The sequence below is a fragment of the Acomys russatus genome, chromosome 1 (assembly GCF_903995435.1).
Source record: "Acomys russatus chromosome 1, mAcoRus1.1, whole genome shotgun sequence".
Taxonomy (NCBI): domain Eukaryota; kingdom Metazoa; phylum Chordata; class Mammalia; order Rodentia; family Muridae; genus Acomys; species Acomys russatus.
The window spans coordinates 42,993,503-43,013,607 of record NC_067137.1 but is presented as its reverse complement, the minus strand read 5'-3'; the positions used below and the strand labels follow the sequence as shown (position 1 = coordinate 43,013,607).

General features: G+C 42.3%; 1 protein-coding gene and 1 pseudogene across 13 annotated transcripts in view; both read right to left on the bottom strand.

The window, feature by feature from the left end:
- Myt1l (myelin transcription factor 1 like) overlaps positions 1-20,105 on the bottom strand; it is a 405,732-nt gene that overhangs the window by 344,268 nt on the left and 41,359 nt on the right. The gene's annotated exons all lie outside the window — the stretch shown is intronic.
- On the bottom strand, positions 1,270-1,888 carry LOC127188067 (60S ribosomal protein L15-like; annotated as a pseudogene).

Sequence of the window (20,105 nt, the reverse complement as noted above, 5' to 3'; positions counted from 1 at the left end):
TTTATAATGATCTTTTCAACTGTTAAAGTTTGTAACAAGTGGCTTGCTGGCTATGTCCTTCTGGTGGGAGAAGACAAACCCAACTCAGGGCATTTATGCTACAATGTGTAATGTTCTAGAACTAGTCAGAGCTGAGACTATATTCTGTCCTTAATATAGATTAATTTTTCAACCCACAGGGAAACAAATCAGTGACATAAGATAAAGCTTGAATATGTCATGAGTCCATTTTTATGTTCTTTTGAGTAAAAATATAGCATGAAAAAGTCTGGATTGTCTCAAAGCAAAGTAACGGGAATTCTACCATCTGATCATGAGACTAGGTCTTCCCTCAACTAGAGTTCCACCAGGCTGGGAGTCTGCATAGGTTGTGTTTTCCCTGAGTCATAACACCTAGATTGTGTCTTCTCTATAGGAAGCCCTAAATCAGCTCTGGAAGAAAAGAATGAATGGATGGATGGATGGATAGATGGATAAATGAATTAATGAAAGATTGACTGACTGACCAAATTGATTGATTGAATGAATGAACGAATGAATGAATGAATGAACGAACGAGTCAAAGGTAACGATGTTTCCTCATCTCTGGAAAATTTCAGATTTTCCAAATATTTTCACTCCCTATTATAGAAGCCATAACAAGTGTTGGCCAGACCATCTTTGTTGCCCTGTTGAAGCTTTATATCAACTAAAACCAAATAAATTTTGCCCTAAGGATACTTACATTTTATTTATGGTTTTTAATTGGCTTATTAGTTTTTAAGGTAGCATACAAAGTAATGGGTTCCATTTTGGCATTTTCATGCAATTCTTTGTTCTTACTTATCCCTCTCCCATATATCCCCTTCACTTCTTGGCCCCACCCCAGCCGTGCTTCCTTGTTAATATACTACACCCCTCTTTCTTTTTCTCAATATCTTTTTCCCTCTGATGGTCCCCTTTTAGTTTCAAACCCTATACCACATGCGTGCATGCATACAACACACACACGCGCGCGCGTGCGCACTTATACACTTACCTATACAAGTATATGCACATTCAAATTTAAAATCCACATATGAGGGAAAACATTTGTCACTGAGTTTGTCTGTTTTTCCACTGGACATGATGATATCCAGTTCTCCTTGCCTTTCTTTTTCTTCCTTCCTTCCTTTCTTTCTTTCTTTCTTTCTTTCTTTCTTTCTTTCCTTCCTTCCTTCCTTCCTTCCTTTTTCTTTCTTCCTAACCTAAATTGTTTATTGGGCATGAATTTTATAAATATTGCATGTATTAGCGGTAACAGTGGAGCTGGAGAGTATTACTACTATAATTTTTCCATGCTGCACTGCAAGAGTCACCAATAGTGTGGTGGAACTTGTGGCCCTTTCCAAGGCCATGCTCTTGTGGCCAGTAGATGTCAGCCCATACATCTCTCTGTGTTTGTGAACTGGTTTGGTAAGCCACTGGGTGTCAGGATTTCTTCTGATAGCTTTATGGAATGGATCAATGAGGATAACCTCAAACAACTTATATGTGGAATTTTCACTAACTCTGTAAGAACTCAGGACTCTTAAAGCCCCACAGTAGTGCCCAGCTCTCTCCTAAGCAACAGACTGAAGGCTTTGGGCAAATTCTAGCTGTTTAACACTATGGTGGACAGACTTTCCCTAAGTTTCACTCTTACGTACTGGGAATTTGTAGTGACCACAGTGGACATAAATCCTGTAAATGACATAACCTTGCTTTGTCTTGTATCCCCGATTTTGCACTTTATCAGGCTGTATGCATCAGGCAGCCCTGTGCAGTTCAGAGATCTGGCGGTATTGCCAGCAGTGACACTCAAAGGAAAGCGCATCATGTCGGACTGCTTCTTCCTCCATAGCTCCTGGATGTATTTCTATGTACCCATCTTGGCTCACTTGATGTCTATTGCCAGAAGAAAGGAAGAAGCCTTTTCCAATCTTCAGTTCTATACATTCTCTTACAATCATCATTTCACTTTTCTCTTTGATGCTACCTAAAATACCATCATACACACACCACTTTATTTATTTATTTGTTTGTTTGTTTGTTTGTTTGTTTGCTGGTGGATATCTATGCTGCCACATTTCCTGGCTATTTTGAGTAATACAACAAAAACATAAATGACCCTATACTTCTTTGTCATGCTGATTTGGGGCATCTATCTAGCAGTGGTATAGCTGGGTCTTACTTTACTTCTACTTTCAGTGTTCTGAGGAACCTCCATTCTGATTTCCATGGATTAGTTCACATTCCCAATTTCCAGCAATTAATGAGAGGTCCTTTCCCACATCCTCATTAGTGTTGTCTTCATTTTCTTTTTGTTATGCCGAGTAGGATGAGATGGAATCTCAAAGTACTTTTACTTTTAATTTTCTAATGGCTAAGGATATTGGGCAATTTCCAGAGAGTTTTCTGGCCATTATTGTTTCTTATTTTGAAAACTTTCTATTTGGTTTATTAGTCCATTTGTTGATTAGAAGATTTGGGAGAGGAGTTCTGTGTTGTTTGATTTTTAAGGTGTTTGACATACTCCCCTATATGATACATAATTAATAAAGATTCCCCTCATAGGTAATCTCTTCATTCTGGTGATATTATTTTCTTTACTTTGCATAAGTTTTTAAATTTATATAATCCCATTTATCAATTCTTGAGATATCCTGTGCTTTCGAAGTCAGTTTTCAGAGATTCCTCATTTGTTCTTGTATCTCAACTAATTTCCCTATGTTTTTCTGTAGTGGCTTCAAAGTGTTGGATCTTATTTCAAAATCTCTCATGCATTTTGAATTGGTTATCGTGGGGTATGGTCTAGATTTAATTTCTTTCTCCTACATGTAGATATTCACTTTTCCCAATACCAGTAGTTGAAGAGGCTGTCCATTTTCAAATGTGTGTTTTTGACATTTGTTTTCAGAAATCAGGTGGCTGTGGCTGTGTGGGTTTATTATGGGGTCATCAGTTGGTCTAAGTTTCTATTACTGCCCCAATCCCACATTGACCTTGTAATTATGGCTCTGTATTAATATCTCCAGCATTTTTGTAGGGTTTAGGATTGTGTTGGCTATTCGGGGTCTTTGGTGCTTCTTTTATGAAGTTTAGGATTATCTTTTCTGACTATGTAAACAATGTTATTGGAATTTTGCATTGAATCTGTAGCTCACTTTAAGTAATGAAGCCATTTTTACACTTAATTTTGCCACTTCATAAGCATGGCAGGTAAAGACACTTTCTTACAGCACATTTTTTCCTTGAGTATGGGCAGAATTCTTGTTCATTTCAGTGTACCAGAAAAAAAAACTTAAGGCTCTACCAGGGTAAAGTACAAACATTGTAAGTAGTTTTAAAAATCCAGTTCTGTAATGAAGGGAGAGAGAGAGAGAGAGAGTAACTCAAAGTAAATAAATAAAACAACTTCCATAAAGTAAGCATGGAAAAAAAATGCACATTTTTTCAAATGTAAAGCACATAGAAACTACTAGTTTTTAGATGAGAGTCATCACTATTTTTAGATATACGTTTTAGAGAAGGTACATTTATTTATTTATTTATTTTTCTGTACGGCCAAATTTACCTTCTTTTGGAAAAAAAAAACTGTTTTACTTTTGTTTATGTATACATATATGCTCCAGTGTGAATTTATATGAAGATAGCGATTGTTGGATTCCCTAGAACTGGAGTTAGAAGTAGTTGCCATATGCTTGATGTAGGTTCTGGGAACTGAACCTAGGTCATCTAAAAGAGAGCTGGGTGCCCTTAACCACTGAGCCAAATCTTCAGCATAAACTCCCTTTTGTGTGGCCATCACTGTCCTTGAGCAAGCTTCTCTCAGAATTTCAGAACACTGTAGGTTTACATTAAGGCAGCTGAGATGGAGTTTTGAGGTGAAGCTCTTGGAACACCCTTCTCTCTCAGCTCCAGCCTTCAAGTTGCATGTTGTTTAGTATCCTGGAGAAAAGGACCACGTGCCCAACAAAGCCAGCGGAAGACATGCTGCTAGATGGCCCTCTGAACAAAGGTAGAAGCTGAGAGAACAGGAAACCCATTTCATGCTGGCAGGAGCAAAGTTCTTGAGTTAGATCAGCTGGCAGCACTGGGCTCTGAGGCACAGTGGTCTACACCCACCCTTGACACCAGTCATGTCAACTAAAGCAGCCCAGTGTCAAGGGTCCTACTCTCTTCCTTGGCTTATGTGATACTTGGCATCGCCTCAGCTGTCTTGCTCACAGGAGATAGTTCAGAGCTCTTGGCTGCTGCTGGCACCCAGGAGTTAAGGCACTGAGGGTTGGACATGTGCATGTGCTCTCTGTGTGGAGGCTGGTGCCACCACTGTGTGTGCCCAGTGAGATTGTATCCTTGAGAGATTCCATGAAGTGAGTCTTGCTATATGTGATTTTCTCTTGAAAGACTTGGGCTTCGCAGAGTTAATTTGTGGACAAAGGCCCTGTGGAGAAGGGCTAGCACCTGAACTCAGACTCAAATGGGCCGTGGGCTTGACTAAGAAGCCTACTTTCATCCAATACTGAATGTGGACAATTACTGGAATTCGTCACTTGCTCGTTCTGTGCTGCTGGACCTCAGAACATGATTGCAGGAATGACTACATGCTCCTGGGACCAAACATCTCTGCTTTCTTTGGAGTCCCATTTTGCTCAGAGCTCTGAACTACTTTTTCAGAAATAAATGTCTTTTCATTTATTCTTATTTATTATATCTAGGTAGTGCCCCCATGATATCAGTGGAAACATCTTATTCCAAAACCTCACATTGACATCTGAGTGCACAAGGTCTGTGTGCTGTAAGTCACTTAATATTGTAATGAAAGTTGCAATGCTGAGATCAACTACAAACTCATAATCCAACTCTGTCTCAGCAAAAGCCAGCACCGACGCGCTGATTCTGTCATGGCTGGCCTCAATGGGCTCTGTTCTGATTCCATAAATACGACCTTAGAGCCTGAGGCCATGGTGATATCCTCTGGCGTGGAGCACTCACTTCTATGAGCATTAATGCTGCACCTGGCTGGTGACAGCAAGGGTGATGTAGTGGAGGGAGCCGGACCTTGAATGCCACTGGAAGGTCATTGTACAAGCTGTGATCTGGTTAGTGACTCATGGCACTACAACTGTCTGGGACAGTTTGGTTGCTCAAAGGCTGGGTGGGCAATCACAGAGCAACAAGGTTGAGGGATCTCAGTCAATTAGCCACTCATAAGACAAAGCAAGCAAAACACTTCTGCAGGATAGCAGGACAAGTGTCACAGAGGGCACAAAGACTAGAAGTAAATATGAAAAAACCAGGAAAATAAAGTCATGAAACCTGGAACATAGTCAGACCTGAGCACATTACGCTGTTGTTTCCCTCCACAAAATGCTGCGCAATGGCATTTCAGTGGTTTTGTTTGGTTGTCATCTACTTTCCAACATTGCCATCAGAACTAGGTGAAATTCTATAAGTGATATACTCAGCTCAGTGCATAGCACAATGAAGCCAATGAATGGCAGTATACACTATTGTCCTTGAGCTCAAGGTGAGGCATTTGGTGGTGTCCTAAAAGAACAGGGGAGGAGCCAGGCAATAGTAACCAAGGCCTTCAGTGAGGCCACCTTGTATTGTACTGCCCAGGGGATCTGAGTGCCCCGGGAGTGGAAAGCTCCCTGCTGAGGGAACTGGATTCTTACTCTGGGTAGCCACAAGCAGATCCTTCAGCATCCAGAACATGGTCCTCCATAGCAAATGTTCACAGTATAGATCTGTCTACCACAGCATTAAGACAACTTGGAATTTAGTCATACAGAACCACAAAAGAGCTTTCTGAGACCTATGGAAAGTAATTGGTGTCTTTAGCCATCCGCAAAGATGTTGGAAAGGATAAGACAGGTGCAGGAGATAGTGGGGTCTGAAACCTGAATTAGACAGGGAAACGCTGAAGGGTAGAAGACCTTAAGTTAGTTGTGGTATGCTCATGGTCCCTAGGGGAACTGGAGGGTGAATCTCAGTTGTGGGTTTGCTGGTGCCATCACTAACTGTATGCATGTATGTTAGCCCTCAACAGCCTTATCATGAACTCCTCTTACAATACCCCAGTGTTCTAAATAGTCTAGTAATTTTATGAATTTATGAATGTTGTTTCATCTAATCTTTGTCAACTTGGGACACACACACATACACAGATGTGTGTGTGTGGTTTTGTGTAAAAGCATAGATAATGCAACAAGTTCCAAAGTACAGAAATCTATTCCCTGTACATTCTCACGAAGAGTCAGTGAAGTTGGCTAGGCTCACAGTACCAGCCATGGATTTTAGCGAAGAACCTAAATTCTTAAACTAGTATAATTCTTAACCACTATAGATACTTACCCTTTTACCCAGAGATAAATATATCCCTAACACCTCACCAAATAAGAGACTTTTTGCAGCAGAGAGAGACCATCACAGAAAATAATATCTGCTCATAATCAGAGAATAACTGAACTTGGTGTCCCCAGCTCCTTACACATCTATAACACAACCTCTATACCTAAGATTCTGGGAACACCACAGAAGCATGGGAAAAAACATTATAGTAAGCATAGGACTTGACCAGGATATCTGCTAAGGGACTGTGTCTCCCTATATAGGACAGGGAGGCTGCACCTATGAAATCTCAACAAGAAGTGGCCAAGTCCAATACAAGTTGACATGACAGCATGGATGGGGGAAATCTCATGAGGCCACAATTGTCAATAAAGAACTACAGGCAATTAATGACTTCTGAAAAGGGGAGAATTACTCTTCCATAGGGATGAGTGTTCCAGGTGGTTATCCAACAGCAAGTGGTCATTTCTAAAAACATATACATATGAGGAACATTAAATGGACTCATCAATTACATGTATGTGTGTGTGTGTGTGTGTATGTGTGTGTAGCAACAATAATGAAGGGGGAAGAAAACAATAGAGATAGTATATGAAGGTAGAATGAGGGCTCAGAGGTAGAGAAAAGGATACACAGTGAGTGGAGCAGAATATGACTATAGGGATTTAAGATCACAGTATGTCATACATGTGCAAGGAATATAATGAAGTACATAAGTTTGTACAGTTAATAAATGGAAATAAAAATAAAAAGAAATAGTGTAATTTAAGTGGAAAGACAAACCAGAGCAATGAGTAGAATTATTATTAACCTGAAGAACTTTAACTGGGTAGTTTCTTATGGAAGATTTATCAGATAAGAAAAAAAAAGACCAGGAAGATGAGTTAGGAACACTTTTGATTGAAACATACACTTTATTATTTTAAACCCAAAATATATAGCATTAGAATAAAATATAACGTATGAAAATTATTCGTGGATTTCTTTTGGAAACAAGCTACCACCATAACCAAAATCACTTTCCAACATTAACGTGAAACAACTAGGAGAAAGAGTAATTTAGCCTTCATGGTGCAAGCAAGTTGACAAATGCAAATAAAGACAATCACATTCATGTGCGAAAATCTACATGAAACTATTTGTGATCCACAGGTAATGATCTGCTTTTGTGGATCTGTTTCCAGCTTTGGAGGTAACTCACACGAGTTGTTAATCCTGGCTAGATTCCCCTTACAGAGACTTAACAATACCCTTGCCCCAAATCAAGCATTATATGCTCAGGGAATTCACACTCATTTAATTATTAGCCTAAGTAAAATATAATTGTGCAATAAATCTGCAGAGAAGGGATAAAGCAAACAGCCATTCTCAAGGCAGAGAGAAATGACATTTGGATCAACCCCCACCTTGGTTTATCTCTTACAAGTCTCTCTTCATTGGTATTGCTCCTTGAGGTACTTGAGTATTAGGGAGGATGGAAAGATGTTTATCAGCTGAGCTTGTAGGTATGACATATGCTGGACAGAGGTCAGAGGCATTAGTCTCTAGACCCAGTCTCTACAAGGATATCATGATAGTTGATGGAGAATAAACTCTTCCAAAAAATCTAGTATAAAGGGCTAAGGAAAAGACTCAGTTGGTAAAATGTTTGCCTTATAAGCATGGGGACCCCTCTTTGGCCCCCAAAACCTTTTTAAAAATACTGGGTGCAGAAGTAGCCTTATAATCTCAGAGCTAGGAAAGTAGAGAAAGGAGATTCCCTAGGACTTGCTGTCCAACTAGTCTGGCCTAGCTGGTGAACTTCAAGCCAATGAAAGACCCTTCTCAAAGGAGGTGGTTGAAGTTCCTAAGGATAACATCCAATGTTGCCCTCTGGTCTCCCCATGCCATGTGGCACACACCTTCATATCCACATATTTAGAAGCACAACCACCCTCCCACTGGACTTTTAAAATCCAGTAAAGGTATTTTAGACCACATATTTTTAAAGCAAAATAGATGCCAATCAGAGCAGCAATGTGGTAGCTTCTCCCAGCCTCCTCCCCTCCAATCAAGAGCTAAGTTTGTCATCTCTTAACAGATGAAAAACTTAAGTACAACAATAGGAATTGTATCAAATTTCCCCTAGGTCTGTGGTCATACCATTCTGGACATATTTAATCTCAGCTAATTTTCTGCGAAGATTATCTCTAGTTGCTTTGCCTCTGAGTTGCCATAGAGAGCCACTGCTGAGGCAGAGAACTCCATCCTTGAAATCTGCGTTGACTCTGGCTATACTCACATATTCACTACCTTTCTGCAGCATGTTGGCCACACAGCCACCATTTTGCCTTCCTTTCTCTCCAAAATACCAGGAGATGGAGTAATACCTGTGCTTTCAGCTACTAATCCTTGTAGTACCTTCTGCCTGGAAGGCCTTGCTCTAATCAAAAAGGCAGAATCCCACAGAGCACATTTCTTTCAAGTGAATCTTTGTGGAATCTCTTAGCCTCAGTTATCTCTTATTTATGACAAAGTCAGATGTCTCCTTTCTCCATCTCCATAGGCACTTAACATTCTCAACATAATATTATTACTCATGCATGTACATTTATACATACATTTTTACACCCTATAGACATAGATATGCATGTACTTAGAAATCTTAGAAATGCTCATGTGTGTCATGTACCTTCTGATGTCCTATTCTTGGATTTGGTCTCCAGAACCATGAGAATGAAGGAGACCATGGATGTGGTACTTGCTGGAGCATCCTGAGCAGGCCATCTCAACAGATGATGTCTGTATCTTAGTGTCATCATAGTATCTTGGACCTCAATCAGACACCACTGTTGATTCTTTTGGCAATCTCTTTTTGAGTCTCTACTACATGTCAGATATAGGAATGAATAGGATGTGCCAGTAAGTCATTGATCTAAATCAAACTTGAAGTATGCCCAAGAGATGTCATGCAGACACAGGAAAAATGTTACAGCCAATCTTCTTAATTGAGACTCAATTTAGCCAGGTGATATGTAAGTGCAGCCACAAACGGACACTGAAGATGATAAGCAATTACACAAAAGTACTTAATAAAGAAAGTGCATGGCTGGCTCTAGACACTCTGGCTTACATACCCTAAAGAAAGTGATTCTTGGCCCTAGGCTCCCTGGAATTCCTAATCCAGTTTGGTTGGATACCACATACTTCTGGGCTAGCATGAGATTGTAGATGTTCATGAGAGTAAGTCTAGCACCTTTGTCCTGTCCATCACCCCTTCACTCATTTCTGAGTTGGCAACATCTGCCCCTGTTCAAGTCTCACCCTTCCTGGTCAGTTAGTTAACACAGAGATGTCAGAATATGTAAGTTCTTGGCCATGACACAGGCCTCATGACAGCTTAACTCCTTTCTGGTTTATGAGGCAGCTCTTGTGGTCTGGTCAAGTGGGAAAGGCTTCTTGGGCCACATAGGCTACACTCCCCATAAATGTGCGAGTGTGCATGTATGTTGACTTCTCCTTTGTAAATTGTAATCATGCATATATATAATGTATAATATATATAAATGCATGTCACCTGTGAACCCTTGCCCTCAGTGTGCTATGCCTCATGTGATGTGTTTTGATGTGTAGTGAGCCTCTCACAGGCAATTTTTCTTCATTTTGTTTCAACAGTTTGCACCAGGTCAGAAGTGGACACAGTGCCAAGAATGCAGGGTTTTAAATGAGCATTTTAAGACAGAACACACTTAGCCTGGCTCCATGGAGCTCTCCATCTGCTCATTGTAGTCATTACAGGCAATTACAGTATGTTAGAAGGCAGGTTCATGCACATGAGCAGTGGCGCCCCATGGGGGCAAGATGAGCTGAAAATCTCCCATCTTTTTCTAACACCTAGAAGTCATTCTTTTAATCAAATGTTACTCAGTTTCAAATATTTTATTACATTTATTTAGTGTGTGTGTGAGAGAGGGGAGAGAGAGAGAATGAATGAATGAATGGCTAGCTGAGTGAATGAACTGAATGCATTCCATGGCACACTGTGGAGGCCAGAAGACATTTGGAAGTTGGTTTCCCTTTTCCATCTTTACATGGACCCCAATGATTGAATTTAGGGTGCCAATGGATAAGTATTGTTATCCTGCTGACCCTAGATTATTCAGGTCTCAGTTTGCTCCCAAGCTGTGTCTGTCTGAATTTCTCCTAGAGATTTCTGGAGGGCTGTGTGATATAATCACCCTGAGCCATATCACTTGGGCCTTCAATTCTGGAACTCATAGAGTAAAAACCAGATCTGGAGGGTGGAAGGCCAAGTCTTAGACACCAGGTGACCTGAGGTTTGGTAATTACCATGCCTTCCTTGCAGATGGTACCTTCCTTGTGTCCTTGCCTTCAGGGAGAGCCCTGCTGGGTCAGGCTCTACCCTGAGATTCATTTCCAATGCTGTCACAGTCTAGTGACAACTTCTATACAATTCAGGCTGCAACCATGGTGCTTTTGCCCACTGGTGTGTGATGTCAAATCTCAGAGAAATTCTGAGATTGCAAGAAGCTTCTTCTGTGTCCCATGGGGACACAGCGCGTGCAGTGAATTCTGCAAAGTCACAGGTGTGAATTACTTTTCCTTTTGCTATGACAAAAGGACTTTTATTCTATCCTGGCAGATAGGAAGCAGAGTGAAGCCATAACAAAACAGGGCTTGGCAAGACAAACCCCTCAAGGACACCTGTCTAAATGACTCACTTCCTTCAGCCAGGCTCTGCCTCCCAGGTTCCACTGCTTTCCAGTCATCTACCTAGAACTTGATTGCATTCCTGGATTTATCAGTTGGTTATTTCAGACTAGCATCTGTAATGCCTTCACAGACATTCATGGAAAACATATCACTGATCTCCTACATGTCTCTCAATCTAGCCAAAGCGGTAGCCACGAGTGACCATTACACCTGGCTTGGTCAGTTTCGGGCTTCACTGGGCCCACGTGCACTAGTGCTCAGAGCACCTGTCACCTGAACTCTCTTTGCAAAGTATTCCTCTACTCTGACCCTGCTAACAAGGCCTAACCTCCCCCACCTCTGAGACCTTGAAACCATCAACTGCAACATGTCCACTTGTTCTGCTGGTTGGCCCACCCTGACATCTGGCTGCCTTCTGGGAACACTGTCTATACTAGAGTTTTTCACTTTCTTGCTGCCTCTAGATTTGGGAAAGTATGAGCCTCCGCTCCCCCCTGAGCCCCAAGCCAGCCAGGACTCTGCCTCTTGGACTCTGCCTCTTGGCCTGTTTGTTTCAGGTTTCTGTGCACAAGGCTCTGCAATCATCTGTATCTGAATGTTCTTGTATCGTACCTAGGCATCTCTTGTGCCGTCCCTCCTTCTGTCAGCTGCACAGCCAAGGTTGCTACTAATAACTGTCTTCTTGTCACACTCTCAAGTACAGACACACCATTTCCCTTCAGTCACACTTCTCCCTCCATCTTGGTCCCCAGATTTGAGCTCCCTTCTTCTTAGGGCCCTAGTTCACCACCTTCAACTCCTATAAACAGACATATTTGGGAAGAGGGAATCTTAGTTGGGAAAGTGACTCTGTGAGATTAGCCTACAGACATCCCATTGGGCATGTGATTGATTAATAATTGATGTGGGAGGGCCCAGCCTACTGTGGTATCACCCCTGGGAAGAGAGTGCTGGACAACATAAGAAAACAGAATGAATAAGCCATGGAAACAAGCCAGTAATGCTTCCCCATGGTTTCTGCTTCTGTTCCTGCCTGCAGTTTCTTCCTTGACTTCTCCCATTGAAGGAGCATGACCTGAGAGTTGTAAGTTAAAATAACCTTTTCCTCCCCAAGTTGATGGTTATCACAGCCATAGAAACTCTGACCAAGACACATAAGAAAGATGGCCTATTCCTTGAGGCCAATCCATCTATGCCCTGCTCTTACTCAGGCTGTGCCCAGAGAAGTCCCAACAGTTACTACTCTGGGCAGTGTCAGTTTTGCCCTAGGTTCAACCATCTCAGGCTAAGCATTCTGTCTGTATCTGATCCAACTTGCTGTAATATTTAATAGGGTCATACAACTGGCTCTGCCTGATGATCCCTTATCCATCTCTGCCATCTCTCTGACTCCTTCTCCTAGCCACAGACTGGTCTGACCTTTGGGCCTCTATCATCTCTGGAAGTTCAGTGTTGAATGTGGTTGTTCCAAAATCCTAGTCTGTAGCACCAGTGTTTCTTGGATGACACATTCATGAGTGTCCCCAGCAACTCTGTCAAGTACACTAGACTACCCTGTGCTTGCTTGCCCGGCCTCACACTGAACTTGCTGTCTGCCGCTGTTCCTCCTCCAGCCCTCTGCCTCTTAGCAAGCAGTGTCCCTCTTCTTTTTCACTCTTCAGCCACCGGGACAGCAAAAAGTAGAGCCTCCACCAATTGGAGTGCTCTCACCACATCTGCCCCTATCCATCTTATCTCTTGTTCAGACTCTTCCTGTCTCTGCAGCTATGGTTCTGTGTATCTCCCTCCACTCCTCACTCTACAACTATTCCTTCTGTATCTGAAGCCAGGGGAGCCTCCTGAAGTGCCCATCCCACAGAGCATCAAAGGCTTTAGGTCTTCCAGGAGCACTGTCTCTCATTTAACATGAAGGGACCGTTCTCTTAGCTTCTTGTAGGAACCCACATCCACACATCTGATGAATATGCTGGGGAATCCCCAGAGCACTGAGGAATCTGCTCTGGCTTATGCCCCTGTTTCATTTCTCATCTCATTCCTGCAGCTCTCTTCCCCTCTGTTCCATTGTTTATGGAATATCGCTCATACAATCCAGCCCCAAGACCTTTGCCTGACTTATTTTCCCACTTGAAATCACCTTCTCAAATCTCTAAAAAGCTCTGTGGGACAGCTGATCATGCCCAGGCCTCCAATGCTCACTTTTTTACTATCTTCTGGACTCTATCAGGTGGGTTCTTCCCAGGGCACCTTTCCCACCTGACCCCCACAGCACATTCCCTCTGGCTCCCTGAATCCTCACAGTTTTAAATCACGTGTATTAATTAATTAATGCACTTTATTGCCCTCTCAAACATGCACCTGCTAAAATGTATTTTCCTTAGAGTTCTATTTTCTGGGTCTGTTTTCTATTTTATTCTTAGGGTTTGGGTACAAGCTTTATGACTATTTTTGAGCAGAGGAATAAATAAGACTGATAATGTTCAGTTATTGAAAGAGTTCAGTAATCAGAAAAAAATCAGAGATTAAAAAGAGGAAGTGACTATTGGTAAATCTAACCATTGGGATGCAGGAAGGTGGGTGTGGCATATGTGGTACAGTTCCATGGGGCTTTCCAGTCCCCCACATTCCTACAGAATCTAGAGTTAGTATTTTTCAGCTTTTAAAATGTATGCACCAGAAGTCTGGCAATATCCCTCCTCCCTTGAAAGTGGTCCCCTAAGGATCAGTCCTTGCCCACACACTGGCGTGGGGCATGTTCCCAGAGAAGCCAGCAAATATGAAGCATCTACACCTAGAGCAACACAGGGCAGCTCTGTACGCACCTGCCCAGGCCAGAGGCCATAGGAATCTACAGAGCCACAAAGCAAGCACTAAGACTAACCTGCTAGAAGTTGGATGATCACTAGGGAGGGAATCTGGGTTATAAGCAAGAAAAACAAACCTGGATAGACAATGGTGTCACTGCTCCATGAGCACCAGGAGGTGAGAATTATGTAACGCAACTTTCCATCCACCCACTCCTGTGGTTGAAAATCAGAAGTCATTTTTTCCTGGTGGTTTAAATCTGCTGCCTCTTATTAAAGTTTTAAAAACTGAAGCTGGCATGATGGCTCAGGGGATAAAGGCACTTGCAGCCGAGGCTGACCCTGGGACCCACACAATGGCAGGAGAGAACAGGCTCCCGAAAACTCACCAACTCACCTCCAGCATCCACAGGCATGCTATGATATGTACACACACACACACACACACACACACACACACACACACACACACACACACACACTAAACAAATGTAACAACAATAGCAAAACCCTTAAATGCTATCAAGACATACGAGAACACTAAGCACATGATTATGGGCTGAGTACGAAGAACTGGGACTCAAATATAGATTTTTCTCTGTGTAAATGAAAAGGAGAAAGGCAAGCCCGAGGTGAGACTAAGAAAGGAAAGACGGGAGGGAGGGTGAGGAGCAGAGAGGAGTCTACTGAATTTTAAGTACTCACATGTCATTGGAGTTTGTTTGTAATATGAATTCATTTTTCTTCTAAAACCTTAGGACAGGGATAGGGCCACCCTTAATTACTGTGTGAACAGTGCTGGCTTCTGTTTGCAGAGTTGGATGCATTCTGTTCCAGGAGAGTTCGGTTTTTTGTCTTTTTTTTTTTTTTTTTTTTTTTCTAAAGTAATTTCTGTGACTAGGGGGAATAGTCTGAGAAAGGAGGTCTCATGTAACTAAAGCATATTTTTTTAAAAAATAAGCAGTCAATAGTATCACCCCCAGCCCAGGGGTACAAACTACATGAGCTCTAAGGGTGCTACCACGCTTGTCTATCATACATGTGGATCTCATTAAAGCCTCCTCTCCTGCAAGCTCCCACGTCACTCCTGTACATTCTACCAAGAGATGGAAAACACAAATGGATGGGGAGGCCTCACAGGAGATTCCCAGCAGGCGTAAGCCAGCCATAGCTAGGTCCAGGGGTCTCTCCCTGAGATGCCCCTAGAGCCCCACCCAAGAAACACCTGGCAAGCTCAATGAGTGTTTCCAGGGCCAGGAATAGGAGTGCTGATGGTGACATGTGGTGACAGGTGTGCTATCGCATAGACAGACGCACTACGGCGCTGGAAAAGAGCAGCGAGAGAGTGTTCCACACGGGACATGTGGCTGTGGTAACACTTGGATGTCGCCATAGTAGACTTTGGAGCTCTTCCTGCAATGATGACTGAATAGGAGGTTCAAGGGCAGGTGGTCATGCAGATGTGAGTGTGTGTGTGTGTGTTATTGCAGACAGGTGCAGCTGAGCTAGAGCTGAGTCTATACTGTACAGAGGTTCCCTCTAAAGCAGGACTGGAGCCTGGGTAGAAAGAAGCTTCACCATACTGCTGGCTTCAGCACTGTAGTTGCTCTTGTTAAGAGTACACCAACAAGGCACCCCCCAAAGCCCAGCACCCAGTGAGGAGTTATGTGGGTGTAGTTCAGGTGAGCATCACAAAGCTTGGAGAGGGAGAGTGGCTTTCTTGAGTTCATAGTGAGGACCAAGCTAATTTAGTCTACACAGTGTTGATAAGATCCAAACATCAGATTCTGTCTGGGATATCCTTTCCCCTCTCCAGTGCCTTCTCTTTATTTCTGTGTTCACTATTGACAGTTTTCATTTCACACGTTTCCCCACTGCCTGTAAGACAAATTTCAGCAAACCCGACACACACACATGTTCCTTATGACCTCATTCCAGCCCCTCCTTCTGCACAAATCTTCAGATAATCAACCCATTCCTTTCCAGTTTCTTACTGTATTGCTCATGTACCTAAGTCAAGGGAAACTCTCTGCTACCCCGCTTTGCCTGCACTGCCAGAATCTTGTCCTTCAAAACCATGCTTAATGGTCCCATCCCCCACCGGCTGCCCTGACTGTTCACTGCTGTGTCAGGTTGTGCTCGACTCACCGCTTCTTTTTCCATGTTCAGAGCTCTGTGGAGGGCCTTCCCCAACACACCACAGACCCTTAGCACACATGTTAATGGAGAATGCAGCCCAGCAGGGGTCCAAACGACTGTTACTGCTCATCAGAGTCTGTCTATAACCATTGTCTGTAAGGCACAGAGAATACAGGGCACGGCTTGCCTCCTCCCCCCACCTCCTCGGAGAGCACCTGGCTAGCACATCTGTCATGAGAAAATGTACTTCGCACATAGCACCTTGCAGCTGAGTGAGATCCAGGTTGCGGGTGCCCACATGAGGTTCTCCATTCTTCCTATCAGAACCATTCAGCTGCCGGTACACAGATAGAGCAGCATTTGAATTTTACAGATATGGCAACTACTAATTAATAAAGCCTTTTTTACAATGACAGAGAGATGATTTGACAAATTCAAGAATGGGAGCTTTGGCAGACAATCAAGTCAGGTACAGACACCGCTGTCTGTTAACATCTACCTCCCCCTGGTCATCTTGACATTGCTGTGGCCCTCATGCCCCTTGGGTCGCTGTATAGTAACTAAGCTGCTGACCCAAGAAGAGGGACTTTGGGGAGTCTGAGTCCCACAGTCACTCAGCACAGACTGAGAGTTGGTCCCTCTCACTCTCTGCACACAGAGATGTGGCTTAGCGTTCATATGCTACCCTTATTTCCATCCCTTTTCCTGACTGCTTCGTTCTTTCATTTCAAGACAAAGCATGTTTAACTCAGCCCTTCCAAGAAGCCCTGCCTGGGCTGTCCATTAGGCTCAGCAGCTGCAGAGTCCCAGGGTTTAGCTAGGCACATGGCATTCACCATTTGTGTTTTTCTTTGTCTTATATGCGAAATTCTGACTAATTTGCCAGTCTCCTTAATCTCTACTCATGAATTCACGCTGCACACCTGATAATGATTTCAGCAAAGCAGTTCTCAGAGGTAAATCTCAGAGAAACCATTTGTTTGTTTGTTTGTTTGTTTGTTTGTTTGTTTTCTGCAGCAGAAAGGACAGCTGTTCTACAGGGTGAAAAAGCGACCTCACAATTGGAAGGAAGGCAAGCCAGAAACACTCAAATAGAGCAGAGTGGAGGACAGTAAGAGATATCACTCCTATGTGCGTTTGCAGCTCCTCAAACCTTCACTTTGCTGCTTAGTAAAAAGACTGTTAATTTCTTGGGGACTGTGATTGGTAAATTCCTAACTCTGACTCCATTCACAGACTAGCTGAGAAAGTTTAAATACTGTGTAAAAACAAAAATTAATATTAATGAACGGCTATGTCACTGTCCTTGGATTATAAAAGGATGAATGAGTTCACAGGGTAATGATCAAAAGAGCTATGCACTCTTTACAAGGAGAAATTAAGTTATAAATAAAAATTAATGGTAGATGTTTAAGAAAAAAACAAAACAAAACAAAACTAGAGCCATGAATAATCATTCAGTCCAAACATCCCTATACTCTTCTTAGTAAATTATTTTTAAAATATTAAATAAAAAAATTAATTTTTCAAAATACCCTTAGTAGTCTACCCAACATAACCTGTGATAGCGAGCAAGATCTTTACTAGCTCAGTTCTGCACTTGGCTTTAAATTATAAAATTAATCAGTCTAAGAGAGAGAAAGTTAACACATAAGTCTCCACTTAAGAGGCAAGATAAGGTAGCATCCATACTATATTCATCTGTAGCTTGTATGTAGCATGGATATGTAGTGTGTACCCACATGTCATATACATCGACTTCTGCAGGCTCCATATAATCTCGCGGTCTCCAGATCCACTTGACAGATGGGTAAACTGAGTCCCAGAGAGGACACTGATCCCACATTCCAAGATAGAAAACTAGGCTTCCTCTCATCAGCCCAGTGCCAACAGATGGCTCTGTTACTGTCATGTAGTTTGTCATTCATTGAAATATTTGCATGTGAAAACTTTGAACAAACACAAATATAGACAGAAATATAGTAACTCCACAAACCCATCAGCTAGCTTGAACAGTGTCAGCTGGTCAATGCCATTCGTATCTATAAATTGTTCCAGAATTACATCATGAAGGCAAACTCCAGAAACCATGCCATTGTTTCCTGCAATGTTGCAACAGACACTCTAAGCACAAAGACTTTGTTCTTAAACACAAACACAGTAAGTGCTTGGAACAGTCCCCTAAATCTGTACCACACCATGACTCTGTAGTACAATGTAAATAGTCTAAATAGTTGATGCTTTAAGTTTAAGGATAAGTATATTGATAGTTATATTTTAATACATGTGTTCCCTATAGAGGGAAACAAGGAAGCAGTAGGAAGCTAAAGATGTAGTGTTCCTTTAAGGACAGAGTCAAAGAGAGGAAAAACACACATAGGACACCAGGGAGTTGCTTCAGGACATTATCAGACCTGTCTGCCTGTTCTGTCTACAAGTATTCCTTGGGACATCTGTGTGCTTCTCCCTGCCCCTCAAGTCTGTGTCCCTGTGATAGGCATTAGGAGCGTCCCTGGGCCATGTCATCACACCCTTACTCCAAGCCAGAGTGGCACAGGAGGCTCCCTGGACATCTGTCTTCAATGCTCTTAGCCATTTATTTTCATTGGTACTTTGTCAAACATGATGCTGTAGGGCTACTGCAGGCTCCAATAGGGAAGACTGAGGCCTTGTGTTATGATTTGAAGCTTCTGGCAGCATTTACTCTCTCTGTATTCCAGGGATGCTCCTGATTGGGACTTTTGCACATAGTGTGGAGGGAAATGTCTGCCCATATGTGCAGAGTACTGTCATGATTCAAACCCTGAACAGGGGAGTACAGGAGAAAGAAGACGAGTTCCTATGTGGGTATCAGAGAATGAAGGACTTACTATAGGAAGAGGGTAAACAGCCACGATTTTTGTCTGGTTTGGTTTAAGAAAGCATCATAGAGCAAAAAATTTATGGAGTCTGAGAATGGAATATCATGCACCGTGGAAAAATGATGCCATAGGAATGCATGTATTCGTATAGAAAAATGTGGAAAGTAAAGAAAAATGTACAGAATGACAGTTTGATTTAAGATTATACAGTAATTACAAGGAATTTTAAACCAACATTCACAGTACTTATAACTGAATTGAGTTTTTCAGTGCTTTATTGTTTAGGTCATTTTAATATCTAATTTTTATAGTGTGCATATACTAATCATGTAAAGGAAAACCATTTTTAAATGACTGTATCTCTCTAGCAAGTTGGTACCAATGTGCATGGCATCATCATTCAAAAGACAACTGTAGATGACAGAGGTCTCCAGGGTGAGAAAGTGACAACATGACTATCTCAACAAGTACTATTTAAAAATAATAATAATAATAATTGTGAAGCAAATAGAAAGTACCAAGCCTGAGAGACTAGAAGATTTCTTTGTTTCTCACAGCCTTGATGAGAATTAAATTAGTCTTGTTGATAAGAATAACGCTGTCCTGTTTCACCCACCCAGGCTCAGAGAAGAAAGCAGAATCCCAGAGCCCCCAAGTGTCCTCCATAGCGTGAGCATGGGGCAGGCGGAACAGTAGGAGGACCTCACATTCCTCCTGCCCTACAGGCCAGGCACTCAACACGTTTCCATCTCAAGGAAGATCAAGGCCAACAACATGACTGCCAAAGATGCAACAGTGGAAACGGAGGGCTTTGGGACCAAACTGGGCTGTCGGTGTGGCTGGATGCAGCGAACCTGGTTTCTGAAGAGGGTGCAGATCAGCTTTCTGCCCAGCAGGACAGACACTTGAGTGTACAATTAAAGGTAAGAAAATGGAAGCAGCTCTGAGTTAGAGGACCCTGGATACATGTAAATCACCCAAAGGGAAAAAAGTCTAAGTACTATGTAAAACATAGGTGTTCTTCATAGGAAGTGTTCTCTCCTGGATTTTGGCTTATTTCTGAAATGTGTGGGTTATAAACCATGCTCGTATCATTCTAGGTATACAAGAAAAAGTCAAATGTATGAAATTAGCAAGTGCGTTTGGTTGACTCAACATTGACATAAGCATCTAAGCCTTAAACATAAGTATCTAAGATGCTTATGGTGGGGAAGACGTTGACTCAACTGGCCTC